Consider the following 27,219-nt stretch of genomic DNA (forward strand, 5'->3'; position numbering starts at 1 on the left):
TTTTTTCCATTAAAATAAACGAAGGTGGGCCATTTCAAAATTTGGCCGAAACATTTAGCTGTAGTGCGACATTTCAAATTCGAATTTTAAGTAGCTCAGGATTTTGTCCAATTTTTGTCCATTTTCGTCCACCCAAGAAAAAATTTTGTACCATTAAAATGAACGAGGGAGGACCATTTCAAAATTTGGGGCACTTCGGTCACCTGTAGTGCGACATCTTCCAATTCGAATTTTAACTAACTTAGAATTTTGTCCAATTTTTGTCCATTTTTGTCCAACAAAGAAAAAAATTTGTACCATTAAAATAAACGAGGTAGGCCCATTTCAAAATTTTGCCGTACCATTATCTGTAGTGCGACATCTTCAAATTCGAATTTTAACTAGCTCAGAATTTTGTCGAATTTTTCTCCCATTTTTGCCCACCCGAGAAAAAATTTGGTTCCATTAAAATAAATGAGGGAGGGACATTTCAAAATTTGGCCGTACCATTTAGCTGTAGTGAGACATCTTCAAATTCTAATTTTAAGTAGCTCAAAATTTTGTCCAATTTTTGTCCATTTTTGTTCACCCAAGAAAAAAGTTTGTACCATTAAAATAAAAGAGGAAGTGCCATTTCAAAATTTGGCCGAACTATCTAACTCTAGTGCGACATCTTCAAATTCAAATTTTAAGCAGCTCAGAACTTTTTTCCAATTTTTTTTCCATTTTTGTCCACCCAAGAAAAAATTTTGTGCCATTAAAATAAACGAGGGTGGGACATTTCAAAATTTGGCCGAACAATTTAGCTGTAGTGCGACATTTCAAATTCGAATTTTAAGTAGCTCAGGATTTTGTCCAATTTTTGTCCATTTTCGTCCACCCAAGAAAAAAGTTTGTACCATTAAAATAAACCAGGCACGGCCAATTTAAAATTTGGAGCACTTCGATCACATGTAGTGCGATATCTTCAAATTCAAATTTTAAGTAGCTCAGAATTTTTTCCAATTTTTGTACATTTTATCCACCCAAGAAAATTTTGTACCATTAAAATAAACGATGGTTGGCCATTTCAAAATTTGGCCGAACCATTTAACTGTAGTGCGACATCTTCATATTCGAATTTTAAGTAGCTCAGAATTTTTTCCAATTTTTGTACATTTTTTCAACCAAGAAAAAATTTGTACAATTAAAATAAACGAGGGAGGGCCATTTCAAAATATTGCTGAAATATTTAGCTCTAGTGCGACATCTTCAAATTCGAATTTTAAGTAGCTCAGAATTTTATCCAATTTTTGTCCATTTCATTCCAACCCAAAAAAATTTTGTATCTTTAAAATAAACGAGGGAGAGCCGTTGCAAAATTGGGCGGAACCATTTAGCTGTAGTGCGATATCTTCAAATATAAAATTAGGGTAGCTTAGAATTTTGTCCAATTCTTTTACATTTTTTTCACCCAAGAAAAATTTTGTACCATTATAGTAAACGAGGGAGGGCCATTTCAAAATTTGGCCGAACCATTTAGCTGTAGTGCGACATCTTCAATTCGAATTTAACCAGATCACAATTTTGTCCAATTTTTGTCCATTTTTGCCCACCCAAGAAAAAAGTTTGTACCATTAAAATAAACCAGGGAGGGCCATTTCAAAATTTGGGGCACTTCGATCACCTGTTGTGCGATATCTTCAAACTCGAATTTTAAGTAGCTCAGAATTTTGTCCAATTTCTGTCCATTTGTGTAAAACGAAGAAAAAATTTCTACCATTAAAATAAACGAAGGAGGGCTATTTCAAAATGTGGCCGAACAATTTAGCTCTAGTGTGACATCTTGAATTTCGAATTTAAAAATTTTGTCCAATTTTTGTACATTTTTTCACCGAACAAAAAAACTTCAACCATTAAAACCAAAGATGGAGACCCATTTCAAAATTTGACCGAAACATTTAGCTGTAGTGCGACATCAAATTCAAATTTTAAGTAGCTCAGAATTTTGTCCAAATTTTGTCCATTTTTGTCTACCCAAGAAAATTTTTGTACCATTAAAATAAACGAGGGTGGGCCATTTCAAAATTTGGCCGAACCATTTATCTTTAGTGCGACATCTTCATATTCGAATTTTAAGTAGCTCAGAAATTTGTCCAATTTTTGTACATTTTTTCAACCAAGAAAAAATTTGTACAATTAAAATAAACGAGGGAGGGACATTTCAAAATTTGGCCCAACCATTGAACTGTAGTGCGACATCTTCAAACTCAAATTTTGGGTAGCTCAGAATTTGGTCCAATTTTTGTCCAGCCAAAAAAATTTTGTACCATTAAAATAAACGAGGGAGGGCCAATTCAAAATTTTGCGAACTTCGATCACCTGTAGTGCGACATCTTCAAAATCGAATTTCAAGTAGCTCAGAATTTTGTCCAATCTTGTCCATTTTCGTCCACCCAAGAAAAATTTTGTGCAATTAACATAAACAAAGGAGGGTCATTTCAAAATTTGGCTGAACCATTTACCTGTAGTGCGACAACTTTAAATTCAAATTTTAAGTAGCTGAAAATGTTGTCCATTTTTTGTCCATTTTTGTCCACCCAAGAAAATTTTTTTCCATTAAAATAAACGAAGGTGGGCCATTTCAAAATTTGGCCGAAACATTTAGCTGTAGTGCGACATTTCAAATTCGAATTTTAAGTAGCTCAGGATTTTGTCCAATTTTTGTCCATTTTCGTCCACCCAAGAAAAAATTTTGTACCATTAAAATGAACGAGGGAGGACCATTTCAAAATTTGGGGCACTTCGGTCACCTGTAGTGCGACATCTTCCAATTCGAATTTTAACTAACTTAGAATTTTGTCCAATTTTTGTCCATTTTTGTCCAACAAAGAAAAAAATTTGTACCATTAAAATAAACGAGGTAGGCCCATTTCAAAATTTTGCCGTACCATTATCTGTAGTGCGACATCTTCAAATTCGAATTTTAACTAGCTCAGAATTTTGTCGAATTTTTCTCCCATTTTTGCCCACCCGAGAAAAAATTTGGTTCCATTAAAATAAATGAGGGAGGGACATTTCAAAATTTGGCCGTACCATTTAGCTGTAGTGAGACATCTTCAAATTCTAATTTTAAGTAGCTCAAAATTTTGTCCAATTTTTGTCCATTTTTGTTCACCCAAGAAAAAAGTTTGTACCATTAAAATAAAAGAGGAAGTGCCATTTCAAAATTTGGCCGAACTATCTAACTCTAGTGCGACATCTTCAAATTCAAATTTTAAGCAGCTCAGAACTTTTTTCCAATTTTTTTTCCATTTTTGTCCACCCAAGAAAAAATTTTGTGCCATTAAAATAAACGAGGGTGGGACATTTCAAAATTTGGCCGAACAATTTAGCTGTAGTGCGACATTTCAAATTCGAATTTTAAGTAGCTCAGGATTTTGTCCAATTTTTGTCCATTTTCGTCCACCCAAGAAAAAATTTTGTACCATTAAAATAAACGAGGGAGGACCATTTCAAAATTTGGGGCACTTCGATCACCTGTAGTGCTACATCTTCCAATTCGAATTTTAACTAACTTAGAATTTTGTCCAATTTTTGTCCATTTTTGTCCAACAAAGAAAAAAATTTGTACCATTAAAATAAACGAGGTAGGCCCATTTCAAAATTTTGCCGTACCATTATCTGTAGTGCGACATCTTCAAATTCGAATTTTAACTAGCTCAGAATTTTGTCGAATTTTTCTTCCATTTTTGCCCACCCAAGAGAAAATTTGGTTCCATTAAAAAAAATGAGGAAGTGCCATTTCAAAATTTGGCCGAACTATTTAACTCTAGTGCGACATCTTCAAATTCAAATTTTAAGTAGCTCAGAACTTTTTTCCAATTTTTGTCCATTTTTGTCCACCCAAGAAAAAATTTTGTGCCATTAAAATAAACGAGGGTGGGCCATTTTAAAACTTTGCCGAACCATTTAGCTGTAGTGCGACATTTCAAATTCCAATTTTAAGTAGCTCAGATATTTGTCCAATTCTTGTCCATTTTTGTCCACCCAAGAAAAAAGTTTGTGCCATTAAAATAAACGAGGGTGGGCCATTTCAAAATTTGGCCGAACCATTTAGCTGGAGTGCGACATCTTCCTATTCGAATTCTAACTAGCTCAGAATTTTGTCCAATTTTTGTACATTTTTTCAACCAAGAAAAATTTTGTACAATTAAAATAATCGAGGGAGGGCCATTTCAAAATTTTGCCGAACCATTTAGCTGTAGTGCGACATCTTCAAATTCGAATTTTAAGTAGCTGAGAATTTTGTCCATTTTTTGTCCATTTTTGCCCACCCAAGAAAAATTTTTTCCATTAAAATAAACGAGGTGGGCCATTTCAAAACTTTGCCGAACCATTTAGCTGTAGTGCGACATTTCAAATTAGAATTTTAAGTAGCTCAGAATTTTGTCCATCTTTTGTCAATTTTTGTCCATCCAAGAAAAAAGTTTGTACCATTAAAATAAACCAGGCACGCCCAATTTAAAATTTGGAGCACTTCGATCACATGTAGTGCGACATCTTCAAATTCAAATTTTAAGTAGCTCAGAATTTTTTCCTATTTTTGTCCATTTTTGTCCACCCAAGAAAAAATTTTGTGCCATTAAAATAAACGAGGGTGGGCCATTTTAAAACTTTGCCGAACCATTTAGCTGTAGTGCGACATTTCAAATTCCAATTTTAAGTAGCTCAGATATTTGTCCAATTCTTGTCCATTTTTGTCCACCCAAGAAAAAAGTTTGTGCCATTAAAATAAACGAGGGTGGGCCATTTCAAAATTTGGCCGAACCATTTAGCTGGAGTGCGACATCTTCCTATTCGAATTCTAACTAGCTCAGAATTTTGTCCAATTTTTGTACATTTTTTCAACCAAGAAAAATTTTGTACAATTAAAATAAACGAGGGAGGGCCATTTCAAAATTTTGCCGAACCATTTAACTGTAGTGCGACATCTTCATATTCGAATTTTAAGTAGCTCAGAATTTTTTCCAATTTTTGTACATTTTTAAACAAAGAAAAAATTTCTACAATTAAAATAAACGAGGGAGGGCCATTTCAAAATATTGCCGAAATATTTAGCTCTAGTGCGACATCTTCAAATTCGAATTTTAAGTAGCTCAGAATTTTATCCAATTTTTGTCCATTTCATTCCAACCCAAAAAAATTTTGTAACTTTAAAATAAACGAGTGAGAGCCGTTGCAAAATTAGGCGGAACCATTTAGCTGTAGTGCGATATCTTCAAATTTAAAATTAGGGTAGCTTAGAATTTTGTCCAATTCTTTTACATTTTTTTCACCCAAGAAAAATTTTGTACCATTATAGTAAACGAGGGAGGGCCATTTCAAAATTTGGCCGAACCATTTAGCTGTAGTGCGACATCTTCAATTCGAATTTAACTAGATCACAATTTTGTCCAATTTTTGTCCATTTTTGCCCACCCAAGAAAAAAGTTTGTACCATTAAAATAAACCAGGGAGGGCCATTTAAAAATTTGGGGCACTTCGATCACCTGTTGGTGCGACATTTTCAAATTCGAATTTAAGTAGCTCAGAATTTTGTCCAATTTTTGTAGATTTTTATCCACCGAAGAAAAAATGTTGTACCACAAAAATAAACGAGGTAGGGCCATTTCAAAATTTGGCCGAACCATTTAACTGTAGTGCGACATCTTCATATTCGAATTTTAAGTAGCTCAGAATTTTTTCCAATTTTTGTCCATTTTTGTCCACCCAAGAAAAAAGTTTGTACCATTAAAATAAACGAGGCAGGGCCATTTTAAAATTTGGGGCACTTCGATCACCTGTAGTACGTCATCTTCAAATTCGAATTTTAAGTAGTTCACAATTTTGTCCAATTTTTGTCCATTTTTGTTCACCCAAGAAAAAAGTTTGTACCATTAAAATAAAAGAGGAAATGCCATTTCAAAATTTGGCCGAACTATCTAACTCTAGTGCGACATCTTCAAATTCAAATTTTAAGTAGCTCAGAACTTTTTTCCAATTTTTGTCCATTTTTGTCCACCCAAGAAAAAATTTTGTGCCATTAAAATAAACGAGGGTGGGACATTTCAAAATTTGGCCGAACAATTTAGCTGTAGTGCGACATTTCAAATTCGAATTTTAAGTAGCTCAGGATTTTGTACAATTTTTGTCAATTTTCGTCCACCGAAGAAAAAATTTTGTACCATTAAAATAAACGAGGGAGGACCATTTCAAAATTTGGGGCACTTCGATCACCTGTAGTGCGACATCTTCCAATTCGAATTTTAACTAACTTAGAATTTTTTCCAATTTTTGTCCATTTTTGTCCAACAAAAAAAAATTTGTACCATTAAAATAATAATCGAGGTAGGCCCATTTCCAAATTTTGCCGTACCATTATCTGTAGTGCGACATCTTCAAATTCGAATTTTAACTAGCTCAGAATTTTGTCGAATTTTTCTTCCATTTTTGCCCACCCAAGAAAAAATTTTGTTCCATTAAAATAAATGAGGGAGGGACATTTCAAAATTTGGCCGAACTATTTAACTCTAGTGCGACATCTTCAAATTCAAATTTTAAGTAGCTCAGAACTTTTTTCCAATTTTTGTCCATTTTTGTCCACCCAAGAAAAAATTTTGTGCCATTAAAATAAACGAGGGTGGACCATTTTAAAACTTTGCCGAACCTTTTAGCTGTAGTGCGACATTTCAAATTCGAATTTTAAGTAGCTCAGAATTTTGTCCAATTTTTGTCCATTTCTGTCCACCCAAGAGTAAAGTTTGTGCCATTAAAATAAACGAGGGTGGGGCATTTCAAAATTTGGCCGAACCATTTAGCTGGAGTGCGACATTTCAAATTCGAATTTTAAGTAGCTCAGGATTTTGTCCAATTTTTGTCCATTTTCGTCCACCCAAGAAAAAATTTTGTACCATTAAAATGAACGAGGGAGGACCATTTCAAAATTTGAGGCACTTCGGTCACCTGTAGTGCGACATCTTCCAATTCGAATTTTAACTAACTTAGAATTTTGTCCAATTTTTGTCCATTTTTGTCCAACAAAGAAAAAAATTTGTACCATTAAAATAAACGAGGTAGGCCCATTTCAAAATTTTGCCGTACCATTATCTGTAGTGCGACATCTTCAAATTCGAATTTTAACTAGCTCAGAATTTTGTCGAATTTTTCTCCCATTTTTGCCCACCCGAGAAAAAATTTGGTTCCATTAAAATAAATGAGGGAGGGACATTTCAAAATTTGGCCGTACCATTTAGCTGTAGTGAGACATCTTCAAATTCTAATTTTAAGTAGCTCAAAATTTTGTCCAATTTTTGACCATTTTTGTTCACCCAAGAAAAAAGTTTGTACCATTAAAATAAAAGAGGAAGTGCCATTTCAAAATTTGGCCGAACTATCTAACTCTAGTGCGACATCTTCAAATTCAAATTTTAAGCAGCTCAGAACTTTTTTCCAATTTTTTTTTCCATTTTTGTCCACCCAAGTAAAAATTTTGTGCCATTAAAATAAACGAGGGTGGGACATTTCAAAATTTGGCCGAACTATTTAACTCTAGTGCGACATCTTCAAATTCAAATTTTAAGTAGCTCAGAACTTTTTTCCAATTTTTGTCCATTTTTGTCCACCCAAGAAAAAATGTTGTGCCATTAAAATAAACGAGGGTGGGCCATTTTAAAACTTTGCCGAACCTTTTAGCTGTAGTGCGACATTTCAAATTCGAATTTTAAGTAGCTCAGAATTTTGTCCAATTTTTGTCCATTTCTGTCCACCCAAGAGTAAAGTTTGTGCCATTAAAATAAACGAGGGTGGGGCATTTCAAAATTTGGCCGAACCATTTAGCTGGAGTGCGACATCTTCCTATTCGAATTCTAACTAGCTCAGAATTTTGTCCACTTTTTGTACATTTTTTCAACCAAGAAAAATTTTGTACAATTAAAATAAACGAGGGAGGGCCATTTCAAAATTATGCCGAACCATTTAGCTGTAGTGCGACATCTTCAAATTCGAATTTTAAGTAGCTGAGAATTTTTTCCATTTTTTTTCCATTTTTGCCCACCCAAGAAAAATTTTTTCCATTAAAATAAACGAGGTGGGCCATTTCAAAACTTTGCCGAACCATTTAGCTGTAGTGCGACATTTCAAATTCGAATTTTAAGTAGCTCAGAATTTTGTCCATCTTTTGTCAATTTTTGTCCATCCAAGAAAAAAGTTTGTACCATTAAAATAAACCAGGCACGGCCAATTTAAAATTTGGAGCACTTCTGTCACATGTAGTGCGACATCTTCAAATTCAAATTTTAAGTAGCTCAGAATTTTTTCTAATTTTTGTCCATTTTTATCCACCCAAGAAAATTTTGTACCATTAAAATAAACGATGGTTGGCCATTTCAAAATTTGGCCGAACCATTTAACTGTAGTGCGACATCTTCATATTCGAATTTTAAGTAGCTCAGAATTTTTTCCAATTTTTGTACATTTTTTCAACGAAGAAAAAATTTGTACAATTAAAATAAACGAGGGAGGGCCATTTCAAAATATTCCCGAAATATTTAGCTCTAGTGCGACATCTTCAAATTCGAATTTTAAGTAGCTCAGAATTTTATCCAATTTTTGTCCATTTCATTCCAACCCCAAAAAAATTTTGTAACTTTAAAATAAACGAGGGAGAGCCGTTGCAAAATTGGGCGGAACCATTTAGCTGTAGTGCGATATCTTCAAATTTAAAATTAGGGTAGCTTAGAATTTTGTCCAATTCTTTTACATTTTTTTCACCCAAGAAAAATTTTGTACCATTATAGTAAACGAGGGAGGGCCATTTCAAAATTTGGCCGAACCAATTATCTGTAGTGCGACATCTTCAATTCGAATTTAACTAGATCACAATTTTGTCCAATTTTTGTCCATTTTTGCCCACCCAAGAAAAAAGTTTGTACCATTAAAATAAACCAGGGAGGGCCATTTAAAAATTTGGGGCACTTCGATCACCTGTTGTGCGACATTTTCAAATTCGAATTGAAGTAGCTCAGAATTTTGTCCAATTTTTGTAGATTTTTATCCACCGAAGAAGAAATGTTGTACCACAAAAATAAACGAGGTAGGGCCATTTCAAAATTTGGCCGAACCATTTGCCAGTAGTGCGACATCTTCAAATTTGAATTTTAAGTAAATCATAATTTTGTCCAATTTTTGTCCATTTTTGTCCACCCAAGAAAAAAGCTTGTACCATTAAAATAAACGAGGCAGGGCCATTTTAAAATTTGGGGCACTTCGATCACCTGTAGTACGTCATCTTCAAATTCGAATTTTAAGTAGTTCACAATTTTGTCCAATTTTTGTCCATTTTTGTTCACCCAAGAAAAAAGTTTGTACCATTAAAATAAAAGAGGAAGTGCCATTTCAAAATTTGGCCGAACTATCTAACTCTAGTGCGACATCTTCAAATTCAAATTTTAAGTAGCTCAGAACTTTTTTCCAATTTTTGTCCATTTTTGTCCACCCAAGAAAAAATTTTGTGCCATTAAAATAAACGAGGGTGGGACATTTCAAAATTTGGCCGAACAATTTAGCTGTAGTGCGACATTTCAAATTCGAATTTTAAGTAGCTCAGGATTTTGTACAATTTTTGTCAATTTTCGTCCACCCAAGAAAAAATTTTGTACCATTAAAATAAACGAGGGAGGACCATTTCAAAATTTGGGGCACTTCGATCACCTGTAGTGCGACATCTTCCAATTCGAATTTTAACTAACTTAGAATTTTTTCCAATTTTTGTCCATTTTTGTCCAACAAAAAAAAATTTGTACCATTAAAATAATAATCGAGGTAGGCCCATTTCCAAATTTTGCCGTACCATTATCTGTAGTGCGACATCTTCCTATTCGAATTCTAACTAGCTCAGAATTTTGTCCACTTTTTGTACATTTTTTCAACCAAGAAAAATTTTGTACAATTAAAATAAACGAGGGAGGGCCATTTCAAAATTTGGCCGAACAATTTAGCTGTAGTGCGACATTTCAAATTCGAATTTTAAGTAGCTCAGGATTTTGTACAATTTTTGTCAATTTTCGTCCACCCAAGAAAAAAATTTGTACCATTAAAATAAACGAGGGAGGACCATTTCAAAATTTGGGGCACTTCGATCACCTGTAGTACGTCATCTTCAAATTCGAATTTTAACTAGCTCAGAATTTTGTCGAATTTTTCTTCCATTTTTGCCCACCCAAGAAAAAATTTGGTTCCATTAAAATAAATGAGGAAGTGCCATTTCAAAATTTGGCCGAACTATTTAACTCTAGTGCGACATCTTCAAATTCAAATTTTAAGTAGCTCAGAACTTTTTTCCAATTTTTGTCCATTTTTGTCCACCCAAGAAAAAATTTTGTGCCATTAAAATAAACGAGGGTGGGCCATTTTAAAACTTTGCCGAACCTTTTAGCTGTAGTGCGACATTTCAAATTCGAATTTTAAGTAGCTCAGAATTTTGTCCAATTTTTGTCCATTTCTGTCCACCCAAGAGTAAAGTTTGTGCCATTAAAATAAACGAGGGTGGGGCATTTCAAAATTTGGCCGAACCATTTAGCTGGAGTGCGACATCTTCCTATTCGAATTCTAACTAGCTCAGAATTTTGTCCACTTTTTGTACATTTTTTCAACCAAGAAAAATTTTGTACAATTAAAATAAACGAGGGAGGGCCATTTCAAAATTTTGCCGAACCATTTAGCTGTAGTGCGACATCTTCAAATTCGAATTTTAAGTAGCTGAGAATTTTTTCCATTTTTTGTCCATTTTTGCCCACCCAAGAAAAATTTTTTCCATTAAAATAAACGAGGTGGGCCATTTCAAAACTTTGCCGAACCATTTAGCTGTAGTGCGACATTTCAAATTCGAATTTTAAGTAGCTCAAAATTTTGTCCATCTTTTGTCAATTTTTGTCCATCCAAGAAAAAAGTTTGTACCATTAAAATAAACCAGGCACGGCCAATTTAAAATTTGGAGCACTTCTGTCACATGTAGTGCGACATCTTCAAATTCAAATTTTAAGTAGCTCAGAATTTTTTCTAATTTTTGTCCATTTTTATCCACCCAAGAAAATTTTGTACCATTAAAATAAACGATGGTTGGCCATTTCAAAATTTGGCCGAACCATTTAACTGTAGTGCGACATCTTCATATTCGAATTTTAAGTAGCTCAGAATTTTTTCCAATTTTTGTACATTTTTTCAACGAAGAAAAAATTTGTACAATTAAAATAAACGAGGGAGGGCCATTTCAAAATATTCCCGAAATATTTAGCTCTAGTGCGACATCTTCAAATTCGAATTTTAAGTAGCTCAGAATTTTATCCAATTTTTGTCCATTTCATTCCAACCCCAAAAAAATTTTGTAACTTTAAAATAAACGAGGGAGAGCCGTTGCAAAATTGGGCGGAACCATTTAGCTGTAGTGCGATATCTTCAAATTTAAAATTAGGGTAGCTTAGAATTTTGTCCAATTCTTTTACATTTTTTTCACCCAAGAAAAATTTTGTACCATTATAGTAAACGAGGGAGGGCCATTTCAAAATTTGGCCGAACCATTTAGCTGTAGTGCGACATCTTCAATTCGAATTTAACTAGATCACAATTTTGTCCAATTTTTGTCCATTTTTGCCCACCCAAGAAAAAAGTTTGTACCATTAAAATAAACCAGGGAGGGCCATTTAAAAATTTGGGGCACTTCGATCACCTGTTGTGCGACATTTTCAAATTCGAATTGAAGTAGCTCAGAATTTTGTCCAATTTTTGTAGATTTTTATCCACCGAAGAAGAAATGTTGTACCACAAAAATAAACGAGGTAGGGCCATTTCAAAATTTGGCCGAACCATTTGCCAGTAGTGCGACATCTTCAAATTTGAATTTTAAGTAAATCATAATTTTGTCCAATTTTTGTCCATTTTTGTCCACCCAAGAAAAAAGTTTGTACCATTAAAATAAAAGAGGCAGGGCCATTTTAAAATTTGGGGCACTTCGATCACCTGTAGTACATCTTCAAATTCGAATTTTAAGTAGTTCACAATTTTGTCCAATTTTTGTCCATTTTTGTTCACCCAAGAAAAAGTTTGTACCATTAAAATAAAAGAGGAAGTGCCATTTCAAAATTTGGCCGAACTATCTAACTCTAGTGCGACATCTTCAAATTCAAATTTTAAGTAGCTCAGAACTTTTTTCCAATTTTTGTCCATTTTTGTCCACCCAAGAAAAAATTTTGTGCCATTAAAATAAACGAGGGTGGGACATTTCAAAATTTGGCCGAACAATTTAGCTGTAGTGCGACATTTCAAATTCGAATTTTAAGTAGCTCAGGATTTTGTACAATTTTTGTCAATTTTCGTCCACCCAAGAAAAAATTTTGTACCATTAAAATAAACGAGGGAGGACCATTTCAAAATTTGGGGCACTTCGATCACCTGTAGTGCGACATCTTCCAATTCGAATTTTAACTAACTTAGAATTTTTTCCAATTTTTGTCCATTTTTGTCCAACAAAAAAAAATTTGTACCATTAAAATAATAATCGAGGTAGGCCCATTTCCAAATTTTGCCGTACCATTATCTGTAGTGCGACATCTTCCTATTCGAATTCTAACTAGCTCAGAATTTTGTCCACTTTTTGTACATTTTTTCAACCAAGAAAAATTTTGTACAATTAAAATAAACGAGGGAGGGCCATTTCAAAATTTGGCCGAACAATTTAGCTGTAGTGCGACATTTCAAATTCGAATTTTAAGTAGCTCAGGATTTTGTACAATTTTTGTCAATTTTCGTCCACCCAAGAAAAAAATTTGTACCATTAAAATAAACGAGGGAGGACCATTTCAAAATTTGGGGCACTTCGATCACCTGTAGTACGTCATCTTCAAATTCGAATTTTAACTAGCTCAGAATTTTGTCGAATTTTTCTTCCATTTTTGCCCACCCAAGAAAAAATTTGGTTCCATTAAAATAAATGAGGAAGTGCCATTTCAAAATTTGGCCGAACTATTTAACTCTAGTGCGACATCTTCAAATTCAAATTTTAAGTAGCTCAGAACTTTTTTCCAATTTTTGTCCATTTTTGTCCACCCAAGAAAAAATTTTGTGCCATTAAAATAAACGAGGGTGGGCCATTTTAAAACTTTGCCGAACCTTTTAGCTGTAGTGCGACATTTCAAATTCGAATTTTGAGTAGCTCAGAATTTTGTCCAATTTTTGTCCATTTCTGTCCACCCAAGAGTAAAGTTTGTGCCATTAAAATAAACGAGGGTGGGGCATTTCAAAATTTGGCCGAACCATTTAGCTGGAGTGCGACATCTTCCTATTCGAATTCTAACTAGCTCAGAATTTTGTCCACTTTTTGTACATTTTTTCAACCAAGAAAAATTTTGTACAATTAAAATAAACGAGGGAGGGCCATTTCAAAATTTTGCCGAACCATTTAGCTGTAGTGCGACATCTTCAAATTCGAATTTTAAGTAGCTGAGAATTTTTTCCATTTTTTGTCCATTTTTGCCCACCCAAGAAAAATTTTTTCCATTAAAATAAACGAGGTGGGCCATTTCAAAACTTTGCCGAACCATTTAGCTGTAGTGCGACATTTCAAATTCGAATTTTAAGTAGCTCAGAATTTTGTCCATCTTTTGTCAATTTTTGTCCATCCAAGAAAAAAGTTTGTACCATTAAAATAAACCAGGCACGGCCAATTTAAAATTTGGAGCACTTCTGTCACATGTAGTGCGACATCTTCAAACTCAAATTTTAAGTAGCTCAGAATTTTTTCTAATTTTTGTCCATTTTTATCCACCCAAGAAAATTTTGTACCATTAAAATAAACGATGGTTGGCCATTTCAAAATTTGGCCGAACCATTTAACTGTAGTGCGACATCTTCATATTCGAATTTTAAGTAGCTCAGAATTTTTTCCAATTTTTGTACATTTTTTCAACCAAGAAAAAATTTGTACAATTAAAATAAACGAGGGAGGGCCATTTCAAAATATTCCCGAAATATTTAGCTCTAGTGCGACATCTTCAAATTCGAATTTTAAGTAGCTCAGAATTTTATCCAATTTTTGTCCATTTCATTCCAACCCAAAAAAAATTTTGTAACTTTAAAATAAACGAGGGAGAGCCGTTGCAAAATTGGGCGGAACCATTTAGCTGTAGTGCGATATCTTCAAATTTAAAATTAGGGTAGCTTAGAATTTTGTCCAATTCTTTTACATTTTTTTCACCCAAGAAAAATTTTGTACCATTATAGTAAACGAGGGAGGGCCATTTCAAAATTTGGCCGAACCATTTAGCTGTAGTGCGACATCTTCAATTCGAATTTAACTAGATCACAATTTTGTCCAATTTTTGTCCATTTTTGCCCACCCAAGAAAAAAGTTTGTACCATTAAAATAAACCAGGGAGGGCCATTTAAAAATTTGGGGCACTTCGATCACCTGTTGTGCGACATTTTCAAATTCGAATTGAAGTAGCTCAGAATTTTGTCCAATTTTTGTAGATTTTTATCCACCGAAGAAGAAATGTTGTACCACAAAAATAAACGAGGTAGGGCCATTTCAAAATTTGGCCGAACCATTTGCCAGTAGTGCGACTTATTCAAATTTGAATTTTAAGTAGATCATAATTTTGTCCATTTTTGTCCACCCAAGAAAAAAGTTTGTACCATTAAAATAAACGAGGCAGGGCCATTTTAAAATTTGGGGCACTTCGATCACCTGTAGTACGTCATCTTCAAATTCGAATTTTAAGTAGTTCACAATTTTGTCCAATTTTTGTCCATTTTTGTCCAGCCAATAAAAAATTTTGTACCATTAAAATAAACCAGGGAGGGCAATTTCAAAATTTGGGGCACTTCGATCACCTGTTGTGCGATATCTTCAAACTCGAATTTTAAGTAGCTCAGAATTTTGTCCAATTTTTTTACATTTTTTCACCCAAGAAAAATTTTGTACAAATAAAATAAACGAGGGAGGGCCATTTCAAAATTTTGCCGAACCATTTAGCTGTAGTGCCACATCTTCAAATTCGAATTTTAAGTAGCTCACAATTTTGTGCAATTTTTGTACATTTTTTTCACCCAAGAAAAATATTGTATCGTTAAAATAAACGAGGGAGGGCCGTTTCAAAATTTGGTCGAAACATTTAGCTCTAGGGCGACATCTTCAAATTCGAATTTTAAGTAGCTCAGAATTTTATCCAATTTTTGTCCATTTCTGTCCACCCAAGAAAATTTTTGTACCATTAAAATAAACGAGGGTGGGCCATTTCAAAATTTGGCCGAACCATTTATCTGTAGTGCGACATCTTCATATTCGAATTTTAAGTAGGTCAGAATTTTATCCAATTTTTGTCCATTTCATTCCAACCCAAAAAAAATTTTGTAACTTTAAAATAAACGAGGGAGAGCCGTTGCAAAATTGGGCGGAACCATTTAGCTGTAGTGCGATATCTTCAAATTTAAAGTTAGGGTAGCTTAGAATTTTGTCCAATTCTTTTACATTTTTTTCACCCAAGAAAAATTTTGTACCATTATAGTAAACGAGGGAGGGCCATTTCAAAATTTGGCCGAACCATTTAGCTGTAGTGCGACATCTTCAATTCGAATTTAACTAGATCACAATTTTGTCCAATTTTTGTCCATTTTTGCCCACCCAAGAAAAAAGTTTGTACCATTAAAATAAACCAGGGAGGGCCATTTAAAAATTTGGGGCACTTCGATCACCTGTTGTGCGACATTTTCAAATTCGAATTGAAGTAGCTCAGAATTTTGTCCAATTTTTGTAGATTTTTATCCACCGAAGAAGAAATGTTGTACCACAAAAATAAACGAGGTAGGGCCATTTCAAAATTTGGCCGAACCATTTGCCAGTAGTGCGACTTATTCAAATTTGAATTTTAAGTAGATCATAATTTTGTCCATTTTTGTCCACCCAAGAAAAAAGTTTGTACCATTAAAATAAACGAGGCAGGGCCATTTTAAAATTTGGGGCACTTCGATCACCTGTAGTACGTCATCTTCAAATTCGAATTTTAAGTAGTTCACAATTTTGTCCAATTTTTGTCCATTTTTGTCCAGCCAATAAAAAATTTTGTACCATTAAAATAAACCAGGGAGGGCAATTTCAAAATTTGGGGCACTTCGATCACCTGTTGTGCGATATCTTCAAACTCGAATTTTAAGTAGCTCAGAATTTTGTCCAATTTTTTTACATTTTTTCACCCAAGAAAAATTTTGTACAAATAAAATAAACGAGGGAGGGCCATTTCAAAATTTTGCCGAACCATTTAGCTGTAGTGCCACATCTTCAAATTCGAATTTTAAGTAGCTCACAATTTTGTGCAATTTTTGTACATTTTTTTCACCCAAGAAAAATATTGTATCGTTAAAATAAACGAGGGAGGGCCGTTTCAAAATTTGGTCGAAACATTTAGCTCTAGGGCGACATCTTCAAATTCGAATTTTAAGTAGCTCAGAATTTTATCCAATTTTTGTCCATTTCTGTCCACCCAAGAAAATTTTTGTACCATTAAAATAAACGAGGGTGGGCCATTTCAAAATTTGGCCGAACCATTTATCTGTAGTGCGACATCTTCATATTCGAATTTTAAGTAGCTCAGAAATTTGTCCAATTTTTGTACATTTTTTCAACCAAGAAAAAAATTGTACAATTAAAATAAACGAGGGAGGGACATTTCAAAATTTGGCCCAACCATTGAACTGTAGTGCGACATCTTCAAACTCGAATTTTGGGTAGCTCAGAATTTGGTCCAATTTTTGTCCAGCCAAAAAAATTTTGTACCATTAAAATAAACGAGGGAGGGCCAATTCAAAATTTTGGGAACTTCGATCACCTGTAGTGCGACATCTTCAAAATCGAATTTCAAGTAGCTCAGAATTTTGTCCAATCTTGTCCATTTTCGTCCACCCAAGAAAAATTTTGTGCAATTAACATAAACGAAGGAGGGTCATTTCAAAATTTGGCTGAACCATTTACCTGTAGAGCGACAATTTTAAATTCAAATTTTAAGTAGCTGAAAATTTTGTCCATTTTTTTGTCCATTTTTGTCCACCCAAGAAAAAATTTTCCATGAAAATGAATGAGGGTAGGCCATTTCAAAATTTGGCCGAAACATTTAGCTGTAGTGCGACATTTCAAATTCGAATTTTAAGTAGCTCAGGATTTTGTCCAATTTTTGTCCATTTTCGTCCACCCAAGAAAAAATTTTGTACCATTAAAATGAACGAGGGAGGACCATTTCAAAATTTGGGGCACTTCGGTCACCTGTAGTGCGACATCTTCCAATTCGAATTTTAATTAACTTAGAATTTTGTCCAATTTTTGTCCATTTTTGTCCAACAAAGAAAAAAATTTGTACCATTAAAATAAACGAGGTAAGCCCATTTCAAAATTTTGCCGTACCATTATCTGTAGTGCGACATCTTCAAATTCGAATTTTAACTAGCTCAGAATTTTGTCGAATTTTTCTCCCATTTTTGCCCACCCAAGAAAAAATTTGGTTCCATTAAAATAAATGAGGGAGGGACATTTCAAAATTTGGCCGTACCATTTAGCTGTAGTGAGACATCTTCAAATTATAATTTTAAGTAGCTCAAAATTTTGTCCAATTTTTGTCCATTTTTGTTCACCCAAGAAAAAAGTTTGTACCATTAAAATAAAAGAGGAAGTGCCATTTCAAAATTTGGCTGAACTATCTAACTCTAGTGCGACATCTTCAAATTCAAATTTTAAGCAGCTCAGAACTTTTTTCCAATTTTTGTTCATTTTTTTCCACCCAAGAAAAAATTTTGTGCCATTAAAATAAACGAGGGTGGGACATTTGAAAATTTGGCCGAACAATTTAGCTGTAGTGCGTCATTTCAAATTCGAATTTTAAGTAGCTCAGGATTTTGTCCAATTTTTGTCCATTTTCGTCCACCCAAGAAAAAAAATTGTACCATTAAAATAAACGAGGGAGGACCATTTCAAAATTTGGGGCACTTCGATCACCTGTAGTGCGACATCTTCTAATTCGAATTTTAACTAACTTAGCTTTTTTTCCATTTTTTGTCCATTTTTGTCCAACAAAAAAAATTTGTACCATTAAAATAAACGAGGTAGGCCCATTTCAAAATTTTGCCGTACCATTATCTGTAGTGCGACATATTCAAATTCGAATTTTAACTAGCTCAGAATTTTGTCGAATTTTTCTTCCATTTTTGCCCACCCAAGAAAAAATTTGGTTCCATTAAAAAAAATGAGGAAGTGCCATTTCAAAATTTGGCCGAACTATTTAACTCTAGTGCGACATCTTCAAATTCAAATTTTAAGTAGCTCAGAACTGTTTTCCAATTTCTGTCCATTTTTGTACTCCCAAGAAAAAATTTTGTGCCATTAAAATAAACGAGGGAGGGCCATTTCAAAATTTTGCCGAACCATTTAGCTGTAGTGCCACATCTTCAAATTCGAATTTTAAGTAGCTCACAATTTTGTGCAATTTTTGTACATTTTTTTCACCCAAGAAAAATATTGTATCGTTAAAATAAACGAGGGAGGGCCGTTTCAAAATTTGGTCGAAACATTTAGCTCTAGTGCGACATCTTCAAATTCGAATTTTAAGTAGCTCAGAATTTTATCCAATTTTTGTCCATTTCTGTCCACCCAAGAAAATTTTTGTACCATTAAAATAAACGAGGGTGGGCCATTTCAAAATTTGGCCGAACCATTTATCTGTAGTGAGACATCTTCATTTTCGAATTTTAAGTAGCTCAGAAATTTGTCCAATTTTTGTACATTTTTTCAACCAAGAAAAAATTTGTACAATTAAAATAAACGAGGGAGGGACATTTCAAAATTTGGCCCAACCATTGAACTGTAGTGCGACATCTTCAAACTCGAATTTTGGGTAGCTCAGAATTTGGTCCAATTTTTGTCTAGCCAAAAAAATTTTGTACCATTAAAATAAACGAGGGAGGGCCAATTCAAAATTTTGGGAACTTCGATCACCTGTAGTGCGACATCTTCAAAATCGAATTTCAAGTAGCTCAGAATTTTGTCCAATCTTGTCCATTTTCGTCCACCCAAGAAAAATTTTGTGCAATTAACATAAACGAAGGAGGGTCATTTCAAAATTTGGCTGAACCATTTACCTGTAGTGCGACAACTTTAAATTCAAATTTTAAGTAGCTGAAAATTTTGTCCATTTTTTGTCCATTTTTGTCCACCCAAGAAAAATTTTTCCATTAAAATGAACGAGGGTGGGCCATTTCAAAATTTGGCCGAAACATTTAGCTGTAGTGCGACATTTCAAATTCGAATTTTAAGTAGCTCAGGATTTTGTCCAATTTTTGTCCATTTTCGTCCACCCAAGAAAAAATTTTGTACCATTAAAATGAACGAGGGAGGACCATTATAAAATTTGGGGCACTTCGGTCACCTGTAGTGCGACATCTTCCAACTCGAATTTTAACTAACTTAGAATTTTGTCCAATTTTTGTCCATTTTTGTCCAACAAAGAAAAAAATTTGTACCATTAAAATAAACGAGGTAGGCCCATTTCAAAATTTTGCCGTACCATTATCTGTAGTGCGACATCTTCAAATTCGAATTTTAACTAGCTCAGAATTTTGTCGAATTTTTCTCCCATTTTTGCCCACCCAAGAAAAAATTTGGTTCCATTAAAATAAATGAGGGAGGGACATTTCAAAATTTGGCCGTACCATTTAGCTGTAGTGAGATATCTTCAAATTATAATTTTAAGTAGCTCAAAATTTTGTCCAATTTTTGTCCATTTTTGTTCACCCAAGAAAAAAGTTTGTACCATTAAAATAAAAGAGGAAGTGCCATTTCAAAATTTGGCCGAACTATCTAACTCTAGTGCGACATCTTCAAATTCAAATTTTAAGCAGCTCAGAACTTTTTTCCAATTTTTGTCCATTTTTGTCCACCCAAGAAAAAAATTTGTGCCATTAAAATAAACGAGGGTAGGACATTTCAAAATTTGGCCGAACAATTTAGCTGTAGTGCGACATTTCAAATTCGAATTTTAAGCAGCTCAGAACTTTTTTCCAATTTTTGTCCATTTTTGTCCACCCAAGAAAAAATTTTGTACCATTAAAATAAACGAGGGAGGACCATTTCAAAATTTGGGGCACTTCGATCACCTGTAGTGCGACATCTTCTAATTCGAATTTTAACTAACTTAGCATTTTTTCCAATTTTTGTCCATTTTTGTCCAACAAAGAAAAAAATTTGTACCATTGAAATAAACGAGGTAGGCCCATTTCAAAATTTTGCCGTACCATTATCTGTAGTGCGACATCTTCAAATTCGAATTTTAACTAGCTCAGAACTTTGTCAAATTTTTCTTCCATTTTTGCCCACCCAAGAAAAAATTTGGTTCCATTAAAAAAAATGAGGAAGTGCCATTTCAAAATTTGGCCGAACTATTTAACTCTAGTGCGACATCTTCAAATTCAAATTTTAAGTAGCTCAGAACTTTTTTCCAATTTTCGTCCATTTTTGTCCACCCAAGAAAAAATTTTGTGCCATTAAAATAAACGAGGGTGGGCCATTTTAAAACTTTGCCGAACCATTTAGCTGTAGTGCGACATTTCAAATTCGAATTTTAAGTAGCTCAGAATTTTGTCCAATTTTTGTCCATTTTTGTCCACCCAAGAGAAAAGTTTGTGCCATTAAAATAAACGAGGGTGGGACATTTCAAAATTTGGCCGAACCATTTAGCTGCAGTGCGACATCTTCCTATTCGAATTCTAACTAGCTCAGAATTTTGTCCAATTTTTGTACATTTTTTCAACCAAGAAAAATTTTGTACAATTAAAATAAACGAGGGAGTGCCATTTCAAAATTTTGCCGAACTATTTAGCTGTAGTGCGACATCTTCAAATTCGAATTTTAAGTAGCTGAGAATTTTGTCCATTTTTTGTCCATTTTTGATCACCCAAGAAAAATTTTTTCCATTAAAATAAACGAGGTGGGCCATTTCAAAACTTTGCCGAACCATTTAGCTGTAGTGCGACATTTCAAATTCGAGTTTTAAGTAGCTCAGAATTTTGTCCATCTTTTGTCAATTTTTGTCCATCCAAGAAAAAAGTTTGTACCATTAAAATAAACCAGGCACGGCCAATTTAATATTTGGAGCACTTCGATCACATGTAGTGCGACATCTTCAAATTCAAATTTTAAGTAGCTCAGAATTTTTTCCAATTTTTGTCCATTTTTATCCACCCAAGAAAATTTTGTACCATTAAAATAAACGATGGTTGGCCATTTCAAAATTTGGCCGAACCATTTAACTGTAGTGCGACATCTTCATATTCGAATTTTAAGTAGCTCAGAATTTTTTCCAATTTTTGTACATTTTTTCAACAAAGAAAAAATTTGGACAATTAAAATAAACGAGGGAGGGCCATTTCAAAATATTGCCGAAATATTTAGCTCTAGTGCGACATCTTCAAATTCGAATTTTAAGTAGGTCAGAATTTTATCCAATTTTTGTCCATTTCATTTCAACCCAAAAAAAATTTGTAACTTTAAAATAAACGAGAGAGAGCCGTTGCAAAATTGGGCGGAACCATTTAGCTGTAGTGCGATATCTTCAAATTTAAAATTAGGGTAGCTTAGAATTTTGTCCAATTCTTTTACATTTTTTTCACCCAAGAAAAATTTTGTACCATTATAGTAAACGAGGGAGGGCCATTTCAAAATTTGGCCGAACCATTTAGCTGTAGTGCGACATCCTCAATTCGAATTTAACTAGATCACAATTTTGTCCAATTTTTGTCCATTTTTGCCCACCCAAGAAAAAAGTTTGTACCATTAAAATAAACCAGGGAGGGCCATTTAAAAATTTGGGGCACTTCGATCACCTATTGTGCGACATTTTCAAATTCGAATTTAAGTAGCTCAGAATTTTGTCCAATTTTTGTAGATTTTTATCCACCGAAGAAAAAATGTTGTACCACAAAAATAAACGAGGTAGGGCCATTTCAAAATTTGGCCGAACCATTTGCCAGTAGTGCGACATATTCAAATTTGAATTTTAAGTAGATCATAATTTTTTCCAATTTTTGTCCATTTTTGTCCACCCAAGAAAAAAGTTTGTACCATTAAAATAAACGAGGCAGGGCCATTTTAAAATTTGGGGCACTTCGATCACCTGTAGTACGTCATCTTCAAATTCGAATTTTAAGTAGTTCACAATTTTGTCCAACTTTTGTCCATTTTTGTCCAGCCAATAAAAAATTTTGTACCATTAAAATAAACCAGGGAGGGCCATTTCAAAATTTGGGGCACTTCGATCACCTGTTGTGCGATATCTTCAAACTCGAATTTTAAGTAGCTAAGAATTTTGTCCAATTTCTGTCCATTTGTGTCCACCGAAGAAAAAATTTGTACCATTAGAATAAACGAAGGAGGGCTATTTCAAAATGTGGCCGAACAATTTACCTCTAGTGTGACATCTTGAATTTCGAATTTAAAAATTTTGTCGAATTTTTGTACATTTTTTCACCGAAGAAAAAAACTTCAACCATTAAAACCAAAGATGGAGACCCATTTCAAAATTTGACTGAAACATTTAGCTGTAGTGCGACATCAAATTCAAATTTTAAGTAGCTCAGAATTTTGTCCAAATTTTGTCCATTTTTGTCTACCCAAAAAAAAATTTGTACCATTAAAATAAACGAGGGTGGGCCATTTCAAAATTTCGCCGAACCATTTAGCTGTAATGCGACATCTTCATATTCGAATTTTAAGTAGCTCAGAATTTTGTCAAATTTTTGTACATTTTTTCACCCAAGAAAAATTTTGTACAAATAAAATAAACGAGGGAGGGCCATTTCAAAATTTTGCCGAACCATTTAGCTGTAGTGCCACATCTTCAAATTCGAATTTTAAGTAGCTCAAAATTTTGTGCAATTTTTGAACATTTTTTTCACCCAAGAAAAATAGTGTATTGTTAAAATAAACGAGGGAGGGCCGTTTCAAAATTTGGTCGAAATATTTAGCTCTAGTGCGACATCTTCAAATTCGAATTTTAAGTAGCTCAGAATTTTATCCAATTTTTGTCCATTTTTGTCCACCCAAAAAAAATTTGTAACTTTAAAATAAACGAGGGAGGGCCGTTCCAAAATTGGGCGGAACCATTTAGCTGTAGTGCGATATCTTCAAATTTAAAATTTAAGTAGCTCAGAATTTTTTCCAATTCTTGTCCATTTTTGTCCACCCAAGAAAAAATTTGTACCATTAAAATAAATGAGGGTGGGCCATTTAAAATTTGACCGAACCATTTAGGTGTAGTACGACATCTTCAAATTCGAATTTTAAGTAGCTCAGAACTTTGTCCAATTCTTTTACATTTTTTCACCCAAGAAAAATTTTGTACCATTAAAATAAACGAGGGAGGGCCATTTCAAAATTTGGCCGAACCATTTAGCTTAGTGCGACATTTTCAAATTCGAATTTTAAGAATTTTGTCCAATTTTTTTACATTCTTTTCACCCAAGAGAAAATTTTGTACCATTAAAATAGACGAGGAAGGGCCATTTCAATACTTGGCCGAATCATTTAGCTGTAGTGCGACATCTTCAAATTCGAATTTAATTAGCTCACATTTTTTTACAATTTTTGTCCATTATTATCCACCCAAGAAAGAGATTTGTACAATTAAAATAAACGAGGGAGGGCCATTTCAAAATTTGGCGCACATCGATCAACTCTAGTGCGACATCTTCAAATTCGAATTTTAAGTAGCTCAGAATTTTGTCCAATTTTTGTACATTTTCGTCCACCCAATAAAAATTTTGTACCATTAAAATATACGAGGGAAGGCCATTCCAAAATTTGGCCGAACCATTTAGCTGTAGTGCGACATTTTCAAATTCGAATTTTAAAAATTTTGTCCAATTTTTGTACATTCTTTTCACCCAAGAAAAAATTATTTACCATTAAGATAAACGAGGAAGTTCCATTTCAATACTTGGCCGAACCATTTAGCTGTAGTGCGACATCTTCAAATTCGAATTTAATTAGCTCAGAATTTTTTACAATTTTTGTCCATTTTTGTCCACCCAAGAAAGAAATTTGTACAATTAAAATAAACGAGGGAGGGCCATTTCAAAATTTGGCGCACATCGATCAACTCTAGTGCGACATCTTCAAATTCGAATTTTAAGTACCTCAGAATTTTGTCCAATTTTTGTACATTTTCGTCCACCCAAAGAAATTTGTACCATTAAAATATACGAGGGAGGGCCATTTCAAAATTTGGCCGAACCATTTAGCTCTAGTGCGACATCTTCAAATTCGAATTTTAAGTAGCTCAGATTCTTGTCTATTTTTGTACATTTTTTCATCCAAGAAGAATTTTGTACCATTAAAATAAACGAGGGAGGGCCATTTCAAAATTTGGCCGAAACATTTAGCTGTAGTGCGACATTTCAAATTCGAATTTTAAGTAGCTCAGAATTTTGTTCCATTTTTGTACATTTTTTTCACCCAAGAAAAAATTTTGTACCATTAAAATAAATGAGGGAGGGACATTTCAAAATTTGGCCGGACCATTTAAGAGTAGTGAGATCTTCAAATTCTAATTTTAAGTAGCTCAAAATTTTGTCCAATTTTTGTCCATTTTTGTCCACTCAAGAAAAAGTTTGGTACCATTAAAATAAATGAGGGAAGGACATTTCAAAATTTGGCCGAAACATTTAGCTGGAGTGCGACATTTTCAAGCTCGAATTTTAAGAACTTGGTCCAACTTTATTCCATTTTTGCCCACCCAAGAAAAAATGTTGTTCCATTAAAATAAACGAGGGAGGGCCATTTTAAAATTTGGGGCACTTCGATCACCTGTAGTGCGACATCTTCAAATTCGAATTTTAAGTAGCTCAGAATTTTGTACATTTTTTTGTCATTTTTTATCCACCCAAGAAAAATTTTGTACCATTAAAATAAACGAGGGTGTGCCATTTCAAAATTTGGCCGAACTATTTAGCTGTTGTGCGACATTTCAAATTCGAATTTTAAGTAGCTCAGAATTTTGTCCAATTTTTGTACATTTTTGTCTACCCAAGAAAAAATTTTGTACTATTAAAATAAACGAGGGACGGCCATTTAAAAATTTGGTCGAACCATTTAGCTGTAGTGCGAAATCTTCAAATTCGAATTTTATCTAGGTCAGAATTTTGTTCAATTTTTTTCCATTTTTGCCCACCCAACAAAAAAATTTGGTACCATTAAAATAAATGAGGGAGGGACATTTCAAAATTTGGCCGGACCATTTAGGAGTAGTGAGATCTTCAAATTCTAATTTTAAGTAGCTCAAAATTTTGTCCAATTTTTGTCCATTTTTGTCCACCCAAGAAAAGCGTTTGTACCATTAAAATAAATGACGTAAGGACATTTCAAAATTCTCCGAACCATTTAGCAGTAATGAGACTTCAAATTCTAATTTCAAGTAGCTCAAAATTTTGTTCAGTTTTTGTCCATTTTTGTCCACCCAAAAAAAGTTTTTACCATTAAAATAAACGAGGCAGGGCCATTTAAATATTTGGGGCACTTCGATCGCCTGTAGTGCGTCATCTTCAAATTCGAATTTTAAGTAGCTCAGAGTTTTGTCCAATTTTTGTCCATATTTGTCCATCCAAGAAAAAATTTTGTACCATTAAAATAAACGAGGGACGGCCATTTCAAAATTTTGCCGAACCATTATCTGTAGTGCGACATCTTTAAATTCGAGTTTTAAGTAGCTCAGAATTTTGTCTATTTTTTGTACATTTTTTCACCCAAGAAAAATTTTGTACCATTAAAATAAACGAGGGAGGGCCATTTCAAAATTTGGCCGAAATATTTAGCTGTAGTGCGACATTTCAAATTCGAATTTTAAGTAGCTCAGAATTTTGTCCAATTTTTGTACATTTTTTTGACCCAAGAAAAAATTTTGTCCCATAAAATAAACGAGGTAGGCCATTTCAAAATTTGGCCGAACCATTTGACTCTAGTGCGACATCTTCAAACTCGAATTTTAAGTACCTCAAAATTTTGTCAAATGTTGTCCTTTTCTGTCTACTCAAAAGAAATTTTGTACCATTAAAGTAAACGAGGGAGTGCCATTTCAAAATTTGGGGAACTTCGATCACCGGTAGTGTGACATCTTCAACTTCGAATTTTAAGTAGCTCAGAATTTTGTCTAATCTTGTCCATTTTCGTCCACCCAAGAAAAAAGTTTGTACCATTAAAATAAACGAGGCAGGGCCATTTCAAAATTTGGAGCACTTCGATCACCTGTAGTGCGTCATCTTCAAATTCGAATTTTAAGTAGCTCAGAGTTTTGTCCAATTTTTGTCCATATTTGTCCACCCAAGAAAAAATTTTGTACCATTACAATAAACGAGGGACGGCCATTTCAAAATTTCGCCGAACCATTATCTGTAGTGCGACATCTTTAAATTCGAATTTTAACTAGCTCAGAATTTTGTCCATTTTTTTTCCATTTTTGTAAAGCCAATAAAAAAGTTTGTACCATTAAAATAAACCCGGGAGGGCCATTTCAAAACCTGGGGCACTTCGATCACCTGTTGTGCGACATTTTCAAATTCGAATTTTAAGTATCTCAGAATTTTGTCCAATTTTTGTCCAATTTTGTCCAGCCAATAAAAAAGTTTGTACCATTAAAATAAACCAGGGAGGCCATTTCAAAATTTGGGGCAGTTTGATCACCTGTTGTGCGACATCTTCAAATTCGAATTTTAAGTATCTCAGAATTTTGTACATTTTGGTCCACCGAAGAAAAATTTGTATACACGACTCCAAAAGTGCATTACCACCTGCAATTCTCGTTTTCCTGCAATAGCAGGCAACCCAAAAAGCTCGGCGGTTGGGTTGGTTCCGAATTCGAAAGGCGCTGGACCAAACCTCAATTTTGTAATAAATATATCAGTGTGGCAGACTGCAAATGAGGGAATAAAACAAATTGTTAAAAATGACAATAATATTATCATGACGGAGATGGATGACATCAAAATTTACAAAATGATCTTACTTAAGCAGTTCAAAAAAGATGAATGGCAAAAGACACATATCAGAGGAAAACATTTCTCTCCTCACCTCCCAAAAAAAGAATCTCATAAAAAAGAAAAAGTTACATAAAGTTACGTAAGTTTTAATATAAAAGGCCCCAC

Source organism: Thermobia domestica, chromosome 4, assembly GCF_964235325.1.
Source record: "Thermobia domestica chromosome 4, izTheDome1.hap1.1, whole genome shotgun sequence".
Classification (NCBI taxonomy): Eukaryota; Metazoa; Arthropoda; class Insecta; order Zygentoma; family Lepismatidae; genus Thermobia; species Thermobia domestica.